The following is an 18,627-nucleotide window of genomic DNA, read 5'->3' as shown; positions in this document are numbered from 1 at the left end:
CGCTGGAGCGGAGGCGGGCGCGGGGGTGAGCGACCTGGGAAGTGCGGCCGCCTCCGCCATTTTTAGGCCGCGGCCCAGAAGTGGCGCGGGCAGGGCCGGGAGGAGGCCGAGCCCCGACGGGGCCGCCAGCGGCGGGGAGCGGTTGTGGCAGTGGGGGGCCGCAGGGCCGCCGGGGCTGGGGCGCCCTCGGGACCGCGGGGCCCAGGCCCTGGCCGCGGGCCGAGCTGGGAGCGGGGCTGCGCTCCGCGGCGCTGGGCCCGCGGGGTGCGGTGTGCTGGAGGGCTGAGGTGGCGGCCAAGGCTGGGGCCGGGAGCAGGCAGGTGGTCCCTTTGCTGTCTGCTGCAGAGGCGTCAGGTCGTGGCTTCGCCCGCGTGTCTTAATCCTGCATTTTTTCTACTTCTTTTTAATATTATTTTTTAATATTAATAAATTAAAAAATATTGTTGTTCTTCTCTCCGCTTTGAATTTGAACAGAGATCGGGTTGTGGCTGCTTGAAGATACGGCTTGGGAAGCTGTATCTTTACAGGTAGATACAGCCATGTGCGGCAGGCAGTTCCTTATTCTAAAAGGGTAGATGGATTTAATGGCGAGATGGTGGCACGTTCCACTGATTGTGACTAACCAGTCTACAAGTATAACATGTTAGCAAACCTAGGTGACTTGCTAAATACGGAAAATAATTCACTGCTTTTCCGCTGGGGAGAACTTAAATTTCCTGCCTTCTTGAAGGTGGGTGTTACTTCTGTCATGCAGACTGTTAGCTGCTTTGTTATGAATAGATAGCTGTTTGGTTTCACATACAGTATTTTGAAATATTGATACTCATTGGAACACTTCCATTTGTTTTACAAAAGTCATCATAGGTAAGTAGTTCTGTACTCTACTAGTTTTCTACCTCGTTATGTCCTTAAGTGCAGGTTGTGATTAGTATTTGGGAAACTGTTTTCCTGTGTGGATATTAGTTCCTCATCCGTCTCCTTGCAACAGATGTTTATTCTTTTATGCTTTTCCCAGCTCAAACTGTTCATCTTCTAAGAAAAGAAGTACTGTGTACATATTTGTTAAGAGCTTATAATACGCACATAGTATTGTGCCAAAATACTTAGTTACCCTTCTTCTGAATTCTTTATCAGCTAAATTGACTTCTCAAGAGTTAGCTGCAACATTCTGCCATTATCTTTAATATAAGAATATATAATAAGACATATTTCAAAATCTGGCTCTTATCATCTTGTTCAGTTGTGCTGTAGTATTTCTAATGGGAAGATCTGAAAATGTAGTTAAAAGACTTCTCATTTAAACACCCAGAGCATGATTAGAAAAATCTGGCATTGCTTTGTTCGTAGCAGTTTTGGAGTTCTTTACCCAACTGCTCTGCAGTTTAGAAGGTAAGGTTTACACAACCTTCCTGCATTTGAAGGTTTCAGAAGTGGATGGAACTATCAGATTATATTGAGAGCATCAATTTTGAGAAATAAATATTGAAAGATGGGGAAAAAACCCTAAATCTCTTTGAGCTGCAGAGAGTGTTGGGTGCTGGTAACTAGTCTATGTTTAATTTAATACTCTACTCCTAGAGCTGCTAAAACCTTTTGACTTGAATGTCGGTCATAACTATAAACAGTTCAAGTCTTTCCTTGGTACCTGAAGTGTTGTTCCTCCGTTGAAGACTTGTTGCAGTAAGCTGTTGGAATTGAAAATTTCTCACCAATTTTGTATTCCTGTTAGCAGCAGAGGAGGTTATAACATAGTGATATGAAATTCCAGTAGACGTACTAGAAATCTTTTCTTTTGCTGCAGAAAAGAGAGGCCTTGATCTGAGGAGAGGATGAGAAATCTTTTGTTTTGTTCCCATCCCTAGCCATAGTCAGATGTCTTGGTTTTCTGACTCGCCTAAAAAAAAATACCGTGGAGAAGGTTTTTGGTTAAGTAGGAATGTGGAAAGAATACAGTTTACTTTTTACCAAGGTAGTTCCATGCAAAATACTTCACCTTTTGTGTCTGTGAGCTACAGGGTTGATATCTAGGGAGTTTCTGTAGTTGGTTCATTAATGCCAGACATGAAAATAATTTTAGCCTTGTCCAATTACAAGGTTGTTACTCTAGCTTGTAATTTAGAAAAATACTCAGACATTTGTGCAGGAAAGTTGTAAAAACAAGCTGAAAAGTTTCTGTAGTGTTTGTGAATTTTAAAAAACCTTGTACTTTATTGAACATATTTCATTGCTGATATTGTATCATTTTGTTACTGAAAATTTTATACAAAGAGAGAATATGGATATGCAGGTTTGGTTGGTATAGTTCATGAAGAAATGCCATTGATGAGTAAGTGTCAGTTAAACTGAACACTGTTAGATCTTAATGGTGGGGGGAGGATATGGTAAAGATCTTTCAAAAGATTAAAACCTTAAAATAACTGTAGTTTTTGTCTCTTGTCATAGAGAATCTGAAAGCAAGAGCAAAGAAGTAGTTTTTGATTGCTAAATAGTTTTTTGTTGTTTGTATTTTATTAGTAGTAATTTCACTTAATTTAGGGCATTCATGATCCTGTATTTTTAAAATGGTGCTAAACTTATCAGCAGTCTATTCTTGCTCACTAGTATTTAAAAGAAGACTACTTGGCATTTAATAGAATGTCATTTCTGGTTCAACCAGCTCTCCACATTTGAGCTGGGTGTACCAATCATTCTGTTGTGAAACTTGAAATATCATATGAAGTACGTATTTACCGGGAAAGACAGTAAGCTAGTTTCTCTTCTGTTGTGCAATATTACTTCTGATAACGTGGTTAGTATAAAGACAGTGCATGCACGGTGATGTGAAATACTGGTTAAAATTGTTCTTCAGTAGGTTAAAGTTTACGGTGGGAAAAGGTAAGGCCTGAATGTGTTAGAGCATAGTAGAAGCCTGTGATTTAGTGGAGATTGTAATTAGAAAAGTGGCTAAGAATTCCAGCCCTTCATTGTCTGCTTATTTTAAAATGTTTTATTTCAAGCTTCTTTCTCTTGTCTAAAGGGGACTTGATTTAAAGAAGGGAAAAAAAAAGCCACAAACAAAAAACTAACCTAGAAAGGAGCATGAAAACGGCAGTACACATCAGAATATACAAGTTTAAATCTCCTGCTGACTTGATACTTTCACTTGAGATGTTATAATTTTTTTTGGTACAGTTCCTTCTTATTTGCTTAATCACAGTTACGTTTTGTAAGACATTCTCTGCATGTGGAGGGATACTAGAGACCAAACTATTTGTGCTTTGAAACTAAGCTAACTGATACTGTTCCTGGTTTACCTCTGTACCCAATTTTAAAGTGGAAGAAGTATCGTTCTGTGTAGCAGGAATGGCTGTGATAAACGGATCCCAGTTTATCTAGGAAGCTATGTACCTGATTTTCACTTAAAGGAGAACAACCCAAACAACCCAACCCAAATCCTGTTAATTAAGATACCTTGTTGAACAGGAAGAATAAATGCCAACTTCTATAATACAGGATAACCTGTAATGCTGAAAATCCATGCAAGTATACTTTAAGGATTGAAAAATGTACCAAGCCTAATAATAATGTATTGTACCGTGTAAGTAGCATTGAAGTCTTAGCAGGAGTTGTTTTGCTAGGCTAAGCTGTTTCACTAGCTCTTGCTTTTATCACAGTTTCTCTCAGTTGTAGGGAGAAAGCGTTGTTCTACAATATTAAACTTTAAGTGTTGACTAACCTGGAATAGAGTTCATTTTCGTCTTAGTAGCAGGAGTAGTGCTGTGTTTCGGATTTGGTGTAAGAATAATGTTGATAACATACTGATGTTTTTAGTTGGTGCTAAGTAATACAGATACGAAGTCAAGAACTTTTCAGTTTTTCAGGCCCTACCAGTGAGAAGGCTGGAGGGGCACAAGAAACTGGGAGGGGACACAGCCAGGACAGCTGATCCGAACTAGCCATAGGATATTCCATACCATAGAACGTCATGTTGAGTGTGTAAACTGGGGGAGTTGGCCAGGGCTTGCCAGCTGCTGCATGGGGACTGGCTGGGCATCAGGCAGCAGGTGGTGAGCAGTTGAGTTGTGCATCACTTTTTTTTCCCCTTCCCTTTAGATTTTGTTCCTCTCCCCTTCCCTCTCCTTTTCATTATTATTATTAAAACTTTATTTTGTTTCAGTTGTTGGATTGTTCTTGTCTCAACCATTGTGTTTTTCCCCCCTTTTCCCCCTGATTCTCTTCCCCATCCTGCTGGGGGCATGGTGGGAATGAGTGAATGGCTGTGTGGTGGTTGGTTGCCCGCTGGGGTTAAAACCACAACTCTAACCCTGATAAAACTTCTGTTTTTTCAAACAGTTACGGTGAAGTGTTCTTACACATACGTAGGATATAAAAAGTATAAGCAATTTCTCACATTCTTCAGACACAATTGAAAACATCTCTTCTTCTCTGGGCACTTGCTGCATCAAGTAAACCTGGTAAATTTTTAGGTCTTAGAATTTGATCTTCAATTTTTCATTTAAACAGGATCTTTTTCCATACACTGTTAAATCTGAACACTTCTCATTTTCTGTTTACTTTTAATTAGTCAATTTTGATAGCATCAAAAAACATCATACAAAGAACAGTAGCATGCTTGTCATGAGCTCATTGCTGTTATTTAATTAGTCTTCAGTGTAATGAAAAGTGCTGGTTAAAAAAAGTCCTATTAACTTCTGAAACTTTGAAAATGTTAGCAGTGGAGTTGTAAATTTTATGTTAACTAGAATTTTTAGGTTTTTAAATAATTAAAATCATAATATTCTGCTGCCTGTCTTCTCTTGGTACCAGAGTTCATAGGATGGTGCAGGCAGCTGTACAGGAGGATGTTTTCCGTGAGCAGAAGTACAGTGTGTGTTTTTAGCCTGGCTCGGTTTTCTGTTTTGGCCTGTGTCTTAGAAACGCTGGTTCTGGAACTGGTGAGGTGGTAGGCAGAGAGGAGGTGATGGGAAATGTCTCTGCCATAGCACTGACTGACACTGCACTGAGTGACTGTAACCATGTGTGGAGAGGCACTGTGCATTGCTCTGAGCTAATAGGCAGTTATATCAGCTTCTTACAAAAGACATCCCTAAATGTTGAAGAGCATGTCTGTTTGGTACTAACTTTTAATTTAAGGCAGTTGGTCATGAAGCTTGAAATTTAGATTGCTCTTAGTCAGTCATCTATAACTTTACCCAAGAGTACCCCCCTGAGTTGAACCGTGTGGCAGGACAGGCCAAAAGCACTTTTGCAACTAAAAGTATAGCTATGTTGACACTGATCAATTCTGTATGTCAGTTTTATATACTTCAAGATGGGCACACAGATACTCGAAATATTCTGTTTCTTGTGTTTAAACATTCAAGGGTTCCTTCAAATAATTTTCTCAAATCCAAAAGGAGCAAGATACGAAAGAATATGTTAGTGTCCTTTTTTTAAAAGGAAGGCTAGAGTCTGGGTAACAAGGAGTCTGTAGTATCTTATGGGTTTGTTGTAGTTTTCTTGTTCATTATGAAGTTTAGGCAACACAGTGATTTGGATTTACCATGGGTGTATGAGTATTCATCTGCAAATTTGTGAGTCTGGCAGGGGCTCCACTTTGAATTTAAGTAGCGCCCCAGCTCCAGCTGATGCAAGTGCTTGACTTAAGCCTGGGGACTGCGTAATGGTGCAGCTCTATCCTGTCTGGTGTATGTTTGCAGTCATCTACACTGGCATTGCAGCCCAGAGTGGTAGCTTCCCCTGCTTATTTCTGATCATTTGGTTTTTCTCCGGTGTCAGTAGAGGTATTCCTGAAACTCCATAGTTGGTCGGCTGAGAAGCTGCTCTGGGTTTTGACTGATGTTAGCAAAATGGATCTCTTAACACAGAGCATTTTCTTAGGTGGATGGCCGCTGTAGTCACCAGATGTTCATGTTGGCTTAAAGGAGGGGTCATGGAGGATAGGAACACATAGTTGGGGCCAAGGCAGGACGGCTTTATTTTGGTGTCAGCAGTTTTAGGTTGGGTTCAGGTCATTATGGAACTTGATGTCAGTAATGCTCTAGACTCGTCACAGTGCTGGTTTGTTCAGTAGCCATTGCTGCAGTTAAATTGTGTGATCACAATGAGCAGCCATGCTTCCTACCATTGTCCTCCTCCCCCCAACCCCAGTAAAATCACCACTGAACTTTGAAAGTGCTTTCCTATTAAGGCATGTTTGTAAGCAAACAGTTACACTTCTTAGCAGAGACTAGTGACATTTTATGATTATATCAATAAAAATTGTAGATTGCTCAAATTTGCAAGTAGGAGGACTGCAGACTAAGTATTAATATAGTATGTTTGTTCTGTGATATTTGTGCTGTTCCTAAATTACGGAGTTTGGAATTAAATTCAGACTTGCCAGTCATCAAACCGTTTTTGCAATCTTTTTCTACTGGTGGATGCAAATATTTTCGTCTCCTCAGCAAATTTAAGCCTAATAAATAAATAAACTAGTTCTAATAATATCTTTTGCACACTCTTGACTAATGAAATAAGCCACAGCTGCCAAGCTTTCTGTACAGCAAGATGAAAATACTGTCCTAAAACTGTTGACTGAATTGCTGCTTTTGCCAGGAAAGCTTGTTGATACTTTCAAGGGAGGTGGTAGAAGTACGAAAGAAATCCCTTGGCATTTCAGACCTTTGGAGAACTCTTAGTTTTCAAAACTGAAGCTCTCTGGTGGCATGCATTTCTACTGAATTGTCATTCTCATGGGGAGCTTGACTCTTCCTCTTCCTGTAATTGGGGAAAATCTTATACTGGACCCTGGCTCTTTGAAAGGCTTTGTGTGAGATTGATATATGTGAACTTGAATTTCCTTTACTGAGAAATGTATCGATAGAGAAGATGAGCATATGCTTTTATTGAACAGTACTAAATGGTAAATGCGAAGGCTATTTACTAAAGAAGCTTAAATGTGGTCATTGAGCAGTGTGGGTATATATATATTTCGTAATCATATACAGGCATTTGCATGGCTCATAATTCATGTGGAAAGACCGGAAAACTTATATTCCTGGGAAAGCTGGCTGTGTATTCCAGTTAAAAGTGAGTGTATTTCTAATTCACTTTCAGTTGTGTGAGCAGGTGGTATATGTATCGGCCATCAATTTAGAAAGTGCTCTAGTATGGAAAGTTCCTTTATAAAGAAGAATCCATGTTGACTATGTTTTAATATAGCAGTGTTTCTGACAAAACTCTTAGGACTGCTTGAGTGACATTATGTAGACTTCCAAGCACTGAGAGCTTAAAATGACAATAAATAGCACAGCTTATTTTTTTCTAATGTAAATCTGTTCCTCGTGCAATTAAAGAGTTTCTAACCTGACTTGTAGCAAACAGGAATTATGCATTGTTCTTCCACACCAGACTGTGTCAAGAGTAGTTTATGTATGCAACACACTTACAAACCTTAGCTGGAGCAGATATTGAGAAGCTACACTTTTGAAATCTTTTTCCACATAGATAATCTACAGTCAGAACTTTACTTGATCCAAGTAAAGTGCTGTTTTCTTTCAGTGTTTCCATAATTTAGGGGGTGTTTGGTTGATTTTTTTTAATTTTTATTTTGTTTTAAATTTCTCTGATTCACCAGTGAGTCAGTAATGGGAATCATTGTTAAAACATTACTTGAGTTTCCGTAGCAGGTTTCATAAGGCTAGTTTAGTAGCGACATTGTGTGAGTTGATAAAGTTTGAATTGATCTCTCCAATTTCACTACTCTCCCTTAAGGGTGTGTCTGTCTTAGCTATGTCTGGGTATAGCAACTGTAAGTACTAATTTGCATAATTTGCTGTAGAAATAGCTGCTTTTTCACCTGCACAACCCCCTTGAATTTTGGCTTGGGGGGGTAGCAAACAAATCTGTCTTGGATAAACCTTTCTGTGTGCATCTCCTACGTCTTTTGATAAAAAGAGAATCAAAAACCCTTGGGGGAAAAAAAGGCTCTTTGGATTTTGTTAGAAAATACTGTGGGGTAGTATGTTATAGGGCATTTATTCTGCAGTGTGGCTTTAAAAGTGGTTAGTGTCTTCTTTTCTTATATTGAATATATGGAAGTACGTAAATAACCTTGACATGTCCAGAAGATGGGGGAGATGTCTGCTTCTGGTTGTGAGTTAGGGTGTAGACATGGGTGGTGAATGGCTTTTGTCATTAAAATACGCTATTAAATAAAAAGTTGTTCCTTTGACCTGAACTGTTCTACTGAAGTCTCTTTTTGGAGAGAGAAGTAGAAAAATGATCTTTGAAATACGGTTAATAACTACTGAAAAACATTGCTTATAGCTGTGGCGTTGTTTTACCTTCTTACTTCTGACCATTAAAAAAAGCACATTTTTTCATATGGTATCACTATTTCCCTTCCTCCTGCTCCTCCTTTCCGTACTTAGGTTTCAGTTTCTTAGTTATGGAAACTTAAAACACTATTCTTCTACCTTTCTTTGGCCCAGAAACTGGTACGGCAAACAGTGTTGCTTTGTCAGAAGACTGGTCTGAGTTACAGTAAGGAGAAAAAAATAAAGAAAAAAGGCATTCTTTGGGTCACGGAATAGACATTTTAATTCTTCTCTTTTGATGCTTTCAATGTTTCCTTTTACATAAAAGTTGCACGAGTTCTGGATACGTTTGTTAACCATCCAGTAGATAAAGATTATGAAAGGTGAATCTTTATAACAAGTTAAAACTCCTATTGATTCCCAAGTCCTACTAAAAAGGCTTTGGTGTCTTGTCAGCACTGAATTTGCAACTCTTAGGAACTCAGATACTCAACTTTGTTCAATATATTAGAGTGTATGTTTCTGTTCCACAGTGTGAAGAGAATCAAACTGTTGTTAGATTGTGTGGATGGTGGGTTTTTTTTATTACCAGTATTTCAGTGGGTTGTTTCTGAAAGGTATCGGTTGCTGTGTTTTCCTGCTTAAGTTTTGTCCTGACGACTGCTATAGTCCTTTTCCCTTCCACTGATCTCCTTTTCCCTTCCATAAAGTTATCTGAAGACTTTTTTTGTAGGATTTCTTGTGCACATGCCACATGCCCACCCCCCTTCTCATTTGTTTGTGTGTTTTATTAAAATGAAGTGTTGAGTCTTCTAAGGAGTTCTTTCCTGCCACGAGCCAAGCATAGACACATGAAAGCAGAATGTCTGCATTTCTTTCATATGGTACCTAAATAATAATTTGTCTCTAGAATTCAGTAAAGTTCCAGTTCACAGGCGTGTGAGCAGAGGAGGAAAGATGATGATAGTTTGGTGATTTGGGGGTTATGTATCTAAACAGTAGGTTTTTTTATGTACCTAAACATATGAGGTATGGCTTGGCAGAAAAATGCTGAAGGTCGGCGAGGTGTGCCCAGTTCCCCACGTATGGGCATAGCCTCATGGGTTTGTGCAGGCTGCGGAGTGACTGGCTGAATAGCGGTCTCACTGAAGAGGACCTGAGGCTTCCATCGAATGCCAAATTGAATATGATTAACAGTATGTTCTCCTTTATAAATAAAGTGAACTGCATATTGACTGAGACTTGGAGAAGCATCCCAAGCAATTCAAATGTCATTTTTTTTTCCCCCACTAATGTTAGTGTTAGTTCAGCAGGTACTGATACAATAACCAGCTGAAGAATATCTTGATGTTTAGGATTAGCAAAGATGAGAGGCCTTTTTTGCTTTTAAACTATTTTTCCTTCATTGTTTTTTAGTAGTTGTCATGCTGTTACATGATTTAAAAGTTAGTCCTGAAGTTTTGTTTCCTGACAGAATGGTAGCACCAAGGGGAGGCAGCATCAGTAATCACTTCAGCATGAAAACCAAGCTGGATGTATTTCAGCCAGTTAAAATTAATTGCTGTTATCATAGTGACTCACTGTAGTAAAGTCTCTGGGTTATAATCTAAATGGAAGTCTTGATAAATGCTAAGCAGGAGTCAGGTTAAAACAATATATTGCTAATTTACAGGGATGACATACTGTTTTATTATTAAAAAAAATTACTAAACTATTGCAAGTAAACTTGTAATTTAAAGCAGAACTATCAGATCATTAATACTGAAATCATGGCAATAGACCAAATCCTCTGCATCTTCTGAGGTGTAGGTGCAGTCTGCCAAACATGCTTTTACTGCAGTTGGTTGCTTTTGTGTTGGTTTTGAAGTACACCTCAAGAAACTTGCTGTACAGGTTGCTTTTGTGAGGTGCAGAAAGCAAATTGTTCTGGGCTGTTTTACTTGTGAAAGCGGTTTTCTGTGCTGTGGCCGAAGTGGCAAAGCAGGACCTGTCTCTTGAGTCCTGTGAACTAAATTTGACTTTTTTATGATGTATATAAGCACCTGTCTTCTGTAAGTATTGCTGCTTTGGAATGAGTCAAGACTTTAGTTTGAGCATAAAATGAGGCATGTTTGAGATCTGTTTGATTATCAGGTATTTGTTTAGCACTAGAAATCCAAAATTTGAAGAAAGTGTTAAATGTAGATGTAACTTATGTGCAGCTGTGCAGACTCAACTGTTTTAAGATTGTCCCCCAGGCTCTGTAACCTTAGGATTTCAGACTGGCTGTTTGAAGTTTTTTTCCCTGATAGCCGGTTCTCCCTTGATTGTTTAGATGTCTTCATGTGTGTGTATGCTTTCGCTGCCATTTCAGAGGTTCTTGAACATAGGGTGTTTGTATGTGAAACTTAAAGGTGTAGTGCTTCTGTCACATAAATATCAGAACTCCTACTCTTCCTCCAGTCAATAAACCCTTTGAATCAAAAACTGCATCAAAATAATCACATTTTGCTAGGTCTTGCTCAATGTACAATGTAAGATGATTGTTTTCTTGATAAATGTTAGAAATGTTACATGTTCTATCCTTTCAGACTCCTTTACCATGTGTGTATGGGTTAAGATTCCAAAGGTCTCAACTTGGTTCAAGTATGGTGAAACTGGGCATAAGGGAAATACAGAGCTGAAGTTAAAGGGGTTCAGTTACTTCTGAAATTTTAGGTCCTTATCATGCCAGTGTAGTAGATTCTGAGCTGTGTATGGGAAAAAAATACCTTCAGAGCATCTCCGAATAAGAAGAGGTTGTGGAACCTTTTAGGCAGAGTAGTTTATTTTGACTTAGCCAATGACCGATTTCATTATCCATTTCTGTGGTTTTGAGGAAGATATTGGAGATCTTTATTTTTTACATTTTTCACCATTCCAGCCATTCGAATAGAAAACTGCCAAATACTCCCCATGCCCTTGGCATGGTCAGAATGTAAAACCCATTTCTAGAAGGCTTTGTTCACATACAGAATACAATAGTGAAAGGATGGTAATGTATATTGGGAGTAAAGCAGTAGACTCCTGGGGAAATCTGCTTGCTGTAGAGAGCAGTCATGTTGCTTAATAGCAGCCTTGTATAATATAGGTCAGTATTTTTGTCTTGAGTTTTGTGATCTTGTGTTATGGACCTGTGGATCAAGGAATCAGTGCTCAGATTGTAGAATGGTCTTACTTTTCTTCTGTTCAAACTTGCTGTACTCATGTCTGCATGTCTCCTTGAAAATTTCTTGAGATCTGCATATAAAAATGCAGAAAACTACATACTGTTGCTGTGCCGTATGTAATTCGAAAGTGGAAATTAGATTTCTTTTAATACTCAAAGGATGAGAATCTTACACATTTTTTTTCTGCGGTTATAAGGGGTGTGTGTAGGTTTCTGCTTTTGACATAAAATATATAATTTCATCACCACAGGGCCAAATTGGGCAACTTCATTGTTGCATCTGGTTGCCCGATGCAAACTTTACTTATCACTGGGTTATATGCTGTTTTTACAAAAAGTGGTGCTGTTATCACAATTCAAACACAAGATGGGTCACAGAGTGGCTTTGAAGATGAGAATGTATTTTTTTAAAAGTAGTTTTATGTTCCTGCTTAATACAGCCGTTTTCTTAACTAGTGGGAGAGGTACCATCTAGTTACAGAACTGTAAATCAATAAAGAGCCATAGCATTCTTTCTGGACTAGATTTGTTTAGATGTAGCACTCTTGATGAAGCAGCTTTATGTGTCTAAAATCTTTGTTCTAAAAACCCCTGTTAATAAAAAAGTACTTGTGCAATTATTTGAGATTTTTGAGTGCCTTACACAGATGTACAATTTTCAGATGTTAGGTGATCTAATTTTATTAATCTGATTAAATGTTTTTCCAATACGATAGGAAATTGAAGCAAAGCAATTTAAGGAATTTATCAAATTAATATATTCCTCACTTGATCTGCAAATTGGTGTACCTTTTCTTTTGCATATTTTTTCTGTGTTTTCAGAGTGGGACTATCTAATATGCTGTGAAGGAAACTTTATGATCAGTCTTTCTTCAGAAGAATGATGTCTGCATAGAGCAGAAGTAAAGTCACCTCTGCTGTGAGAGTTTTAATCATTGGCAGATGTGCAAGTTAGTTTCAGCAGAAGTCAAGTGTGTCTTCAGAAGTATGTGGCAGAAAGTTGTGGTTGCTATGTTGTGCAGCAGTTTTAGTGATTTTTTTTTTTTTGGGGGGGGGGGGGTACTTGTAGATTATGAGCATACCTGCTTCAGTGAATGGAGCAGGAGGGATGCGGAAACACTGGTTCAAAACTTATCTTTTGCTCAGGTTCGTTTCCTGTTTAAAAGAAGAACCATTTTGGGAATACCTGACTTAATTTAAAATATTTGGAGGACCATTCACTTAAAATCATATGGTTTGTAAATGAAGAATCCTTTTTCTATGCAATTGCATAACTGTTTTATACTTTGAAGAAATGCCTGGGAGTCTAACAGTCTATTACTCTTTTCAGCCCTTAACCAAGATGGCTGACTCTATTCCTGTGCAGTAGAGAAATGATGTGTGTACATGCATGGTTATTTTTTCTTTTCTAAAACATAAAAAAAAATCCTGAAGGTGGCAAAAATAGAGCATTTATGTCTGGAATATATCCTTCCACATAATTCTTTTGCACTGGGAAGAGGTATGATTCCCAGATAAGGAAAAAGGCTGGATGATGAGACCAAGAAAGAGTTTTCTTGAGAATAGTGTGAATTCTCTCCTGAATAGTGTTTCAGGAAGGGAAGGCCATGGAAGGGATCCACTGCTGGTCTCCAGAGCAGAGATGCATTTTCTTCCAAGGGACAAAAGAGAGGAGAATTTTTTTGGAACTCATTGTTGATACTCTGTAAAAGCGGGAAAGGAGTAATGTTAAATTGTATTTGGTCGGATTGTTTTCTTTTTCAGAACAGGTATGTTTATTCAGATGCGCTTAGATACACATTTAAAAATGCAGAGACATGGGTTTTGAGATGACTGTTTACAGTAGGATTTTTTAATTCAGGGAGATGTTACGGAAAGGAAATTAAGTGGTATCTATACCAGGTAGATTTAAAGGTGCTTGTCTAATCAGAGAAAGGTGGCATTTGCTACTGATGTATTGACAATAAACTTATGCTAACTTTGCAGTGTGGTGTTCTTATACTTCTGCCTCAGAAAGCTGGTGTGGTTCTTCTCTAATTATGATTTGTTTGTGTCGTTTGGGTTTTTTTGTGTGGTTCCCCCCCCCAAAAAAAAAAAAAAAAAAAAAAAAAAAACAAAACACAACCCCAACAAAAAAACCAACCCACAAAAAAACAAAAAAAAAAAAAAAAAAAAAAAAAACCAAACAACAGCCTATGTTTTGGACTATGCTATTGCAATTAAAATAATTACTATTAATTTTCACTGTTTCTGTTACACTGTAGAAGTGCTTGCTTTAAAGCCTACATATACTTTGTTCAACTGTGCAATACATGTTTTCAAGAAATAGTATACAGGTAGACTTAGGAAATTTTTGGCATTTGTTTTCCTTTGCTACTTAAGCCGTTTCAGGGGAGTGTCTTTTAAGCTGCAGCATGTTCTGTTACCAGTGGGCGGTGTAGGGTTTGCAGAAGAGGATGCTTCCACTCGACGGGAGAATTGCCTTCTGTTTGATGGGTTGGTAACATACCACTTCAGTGAAAAATAACTATTAAATAGACAATAAATATTAAATAGACAAATATGTTTTAGTTAAGTTATTGTACTACATTTATGACGATCTTTACTTTTTGGGTAAACCATGTAAAGTTTGTCAAGGGTGCATATAAATCAGCTGGGTTTTTTTAGTATTGTCTCTGAGGTGGCAAATTTGATATAAGCCATGACTTTTTTTTTTTTCCCCCTCCAAGCTTTACCTGATTAAACTAATGTAAATGGATGCTCTGGTGTTTTTACCTTTGAGTAGCCTAATTTGTTTGATTTAATGGAGTTTTGTGTGAATTGCTTTGACATGGTTTTGGGCAGCAAAGTCCAAATTGTCAACTTTCAAACTTACTGCAAGATATATTTTGGTATTAAAGAAACAGCAATACGCAAATAAGCTGATAGAGTAACAATGTCACTAAGTAAAATGCTAGTCTTGTCTTGGTAGCCTTATTTAAGTACATGAACTGAGGGGTAACCATTTTCTGTAATGGCCTAATACTGTATGTGACTTTTCTCTGGTAAAAAAACAAACTACAAATCCAACTGTCTTATGACACCATGCTGCCCTGGGTGTAAGGTCATACTCATTTTTATTTTTTTTTCATTTTTTACTGTTCTATAGCTATGTCTCTCCAGTTACTTGATCTAACTAAACCTGCCATCCTTGTGGAACTCTTAGGAACAAATAAAAGGCTTGCTCTGTTGCAGCTGTATTTGTTGACAGTTAAAAAACAGTAGGGCACTGTCACAAGCTCCTGGAGTTCTTTTGTGCAATTTCTTCTGGCCAATTAACTAAATTCTTTTTAAGTGTGGTGGTTTTTTTTTTAAGTGTGTGTCTTACTTCTCAGGATTCCCATTCACACTCTTTCTTAACTGATCTTGCTTCTCAGTGTTTCTCTGTGGTTACTCCCACTCTTACTGTGTTTCTTCTAATTCGGCTTTGGGGGGCTTTTTTGCCCATCTAGCTCTTAACATTTTTTTTTTTCCCATCTGGTCCTAACCCCACCTTCAGTTTCTTGTCAGATGTGCCTTCATTTATTCCCCAATTTGATTGTGTTTTCCAGGCATTCTTTTGTCATCTTAGCGGAGAAGTAGGCCCTGTTATCTTCCAGTGTTTCTGGATGGCCAGTGCACTGACCACTTCATTCAGTGAATTCGTTATATGTTTTCTGTATATCCTCAAATTAATTTACCCCCTCAAATGTGTGAAAGCCAGTCAGCTTTGAAGGGGTGTTTGTGGAAACAGAAAGGGGGAACTGGCAGTCAGCTCTCTGAAGAGTCGTGTTCCTGTTGCAGACAGTAAGGATGCATGAAAGAATGGCATAAAAAAATACCATTTCACAGTTCAAATAGTAATACAAGTATAATGAACTAGAGGAGAATAGCGATTAGTTGGTAACACTACTATCTGGAAACCATAAAATAAAGAGTTGGCCTGTGCTTGATGTTGGAAAAATCTTGTTGCTTCTAATTCTGTGTGTTAAGGAAAAAATGGAGGCTTCCATTTAAACCCTTGTTGATGGACCCTGAAATAAAACCAAAGTTTGGTACTTTGCTTAAAATAGGAAATTGGATGTTAGTACTCTGGGTTTCACATTGTCCTCTAGTACTTGTTTGTATGTTTTTACTCATGCTCCCAGTACAACAGGAGCTTGAGCCGTAGACACAGATTCAGACGCTTTTTAGCTGATATAGAAGATCTAAAGGAAAACCTGTTGAGGCACTGGTTTGTCCCAACAAAAGACAAAGCAGGATACTGGAATCTTAAATGGGTATATTTGTCTGACTGGAGTAGAGTTTTTTTGGAAATTAGTGCTCTGGTTTCATCCGATAACTGATTCTGTGCCAAACCCCTTCAATTCCAAATCTTTGTTTGGTAACAACACTCTTGTGTATATATACACATCTATATGCATGTGCACACTTCTTATTTATCTATTCATGTATATGAATAGATATGGCATGAAAATGTGACTTGGGCATAAGGTATTAGGTGGATAAAAGCATGATATTTGAGGCATTATTAGAAGAAAAATATCATGAGAAGGTGTGTAAACAAAAAGCTTTTTTGCAGAAAGTTTGTAACTGCAGGTAGAAGGCTTTTGGTGGTAAAGGCAGGGATCTCCAAAGCTGGAGAAATAGCTTAGAACATCAAGAACATAAACCCTTCATTTTCCTAATTGTGTGTCATCTCCCCTGTCATGTTGTTGTAGTTGTGTTGTCACATATTGTCATAATCATGAACTTGGAAGGATCTGTAGGCATGAGGAAGTGTAATTAACCTGTTTATGCCTTTGGCCGCCTTTTAAACAGCAGTTTTTACTTATGTTGATTGTGTGTTAAGTGGATGTTTATGCTAATCTAAGCTAGACACTGTGATCATTTTTGGTATGTCCAGTCTAAACTGATCCATATCATAGCTAATGCTTTATTTACCTGTGTTAGTAATTGAGAAATTTTCTTCCAGAGATTTCATTTTCTGAACTATGAGAATAAATGATTAATTAGCTTGTTGCTTTGGGTTATTTCTCTAAAAAGGCTTTTTAATGTAATGTTTTCTTGCAAATATAGATGATAAAAGTGTTTTTAGAAACACCAGCATATCTTTGTCTGCATTCTTGGTCTTGGTTCTTGAAATTGATTTTTGTGTTTTCTGTAAGAGAGTACAGATATGTGTGTTTGCAAAAATATCTTTTTTCCCTCTGGTTTAAAGCACTAGGTTGGTATAGGAGTGTTTATCTTTCAGCTTGAGAGAGATTAGTAATGGAAAATTTCTCTAGGGTGTTTTTTCACCCCCTGAGTAAGGAATAAGCTTTAAAACTAAATTTAAAATACTTTATTAATGGACTTGCCTGTTTAATGCCATCTTGCTTTGCTTGTTTGAAGAAGCCACTTTCTCTTTTTCAATATAAAACCACTACTATCCTTTTAATTTTACCTTTAAGATCTAGCACCTGAAACTTGCTGTACAACAGCTACCTTCTGACAAGTTGTAAGAGAATCTGAGGTAGTGGTAGGGACACTTGACATGCTTCCTGCACGGGCAAGCATTGATACCTTTTTCTTGTTTCAGATGAGCTTGACCTTGCAGTAATGGTATCGTTGCAGTGGTGTTACTGATGTGGCCAGTATTTGGAGGTAGACATGGTGTCTTATTACACCAGCTGCTATTCGGGCAAATAAGCCTTTCTGCCACAAGATGAAGTGGTTTTTTTTATTTATTTGAAAGCTGGGGTATCTTTCCAGTTAAACAAGTTGCTCTAATGAAAGATGCTACTATTGCCAAAGGTCTTAAATTTTCTTACCTCATTCAAGGGAACATGCTATTCTAGGTTGGACTAGTTTGTCTTGAATGGAGAATAGTTGTGATGGCTTTAGTTGGGTTTTTCCCCATGTGGATCAGAGGTGCTTGTGTAGCTGACAGCCAGGGGTCATAGGTGGCTTCTTTCAAAGCTGGCCTGACACACTTATGGGTAGTACTGGGATGGAGTGTGTGACTGCTAAGGTTGCAAAGCCTGTGAAGGTTAATCCCTGCCCTGGGCCAACAAACTGGGTGATACTTGAAGGGCAACCTGCTCAAATCAAACTGTGCACTACTTTTAAACCTCTTTTATGTCTAGTATTTCTATCTTCGCTTTATTTTGCTGTTGAAAAAATGGAAACTTTACATTATTAGGATCAAAAAAAGCAAGATAAAATTTTAAGACCAGTAGTTGAAACAACTTTCAAATTCTTTCAAAATGAGGATATGAGTATTTTAACTAAATAGGAGAGTATATTAATGAATCTACAATCAGGTTTTCAACTTTAAAAAAGATTCTATCAGTTTTATTTCCATTCTTTTTATTAAATGCACTTTGACCCTGTGTAAACACTTTAGCCTTCACGCAAAGGAAGGTTTCACAGCCTTTTTGCATTCCTTTGATAGTGCCAGTTTATTTTAGTTTAAAAGTTCTTTTGCTGATTCAGACTGTGTCATTGCTTAGTCTAAAGTCAGTATATACTTTAAAGACTGTGTATACCGTAGTTTTCAGCTGCAAGGAGGTTGCTATAATCTTACCATTTAAGGATTTTACAAGCTGAAAAATGAGGTTTTGGACTCACTTTCCTCTGGGAGAAAAAATCTGAATATTGAATTTTTCTTCCCCTGCCGCATACATTTTCTTAATGTTGTCAGTAGGTCTTGTTAGGGGGAAGTGTTGTTGGGTGACATTTATCAAACCTTGATAAATATGTAAGCCATTTATTTTGCAATAATGGAATTGAAAGTATACCTACAGGTAGAATGTGATCTGTGGTGTATTTACTATAAATTATTTAAAGGGAGTGTAATTTTATTTGCAGGTCCTAGAATAAAGTTTTGAGGCAGCCCTTTAAAGCTTTTTTCTTTTTTAATAGTTAAATTTATTTGTAACTGATGTGGTTTTTCCTGTTTTATATTGAATCTGAAATACTGTCTTCTGTTGAAGGATTTTACCATTTCTTGCATTTATTTATACTGGTTTTACTGAGTACATTGTTTTCCCACACAATTCTAGTTTAGGGATGGTAATGCAAACTTATAGCGATCTGTTTAAGTACAAAATTCCTCTTGATAGAGAACAAAGTACTTAA

At 37.8% G+C, this 18,627-nt stretch overlaps 1 protein-coding gene across 8 annotated transcripts in view; it reads left to right on the top strand.

Annotated features, from left to right (window-relative positions):
- WDR33 (WD repeat domain 33) overlaps window positions 1-18,627 on the top strand; it is a 71,205-nt gene that overhangs the window by 184 nt on the left and 52,394 nt on the right. The window lies entirely within an intron of this gene.

This window comes from Falco naumanni, chromosome 13 (assembly GCF_017639655.2).
Source record: "Falco naumanni isolate bFalNau1 chromosome 13, bFalNau1.pat, whole genome shotgun sequence".
NCBI classification, from domain to species: domain Eukaryota; kingdom Metazoa; phylum Chordata; class Aves; order Falconiformes; family Falconidae; genus Falco; species Falco naumanni.
The sequence above is the reverse complement of the archived record's forward strand: the minus strand, read 5'-3'. Positions and strand labels throughout refer to the sequence as shown.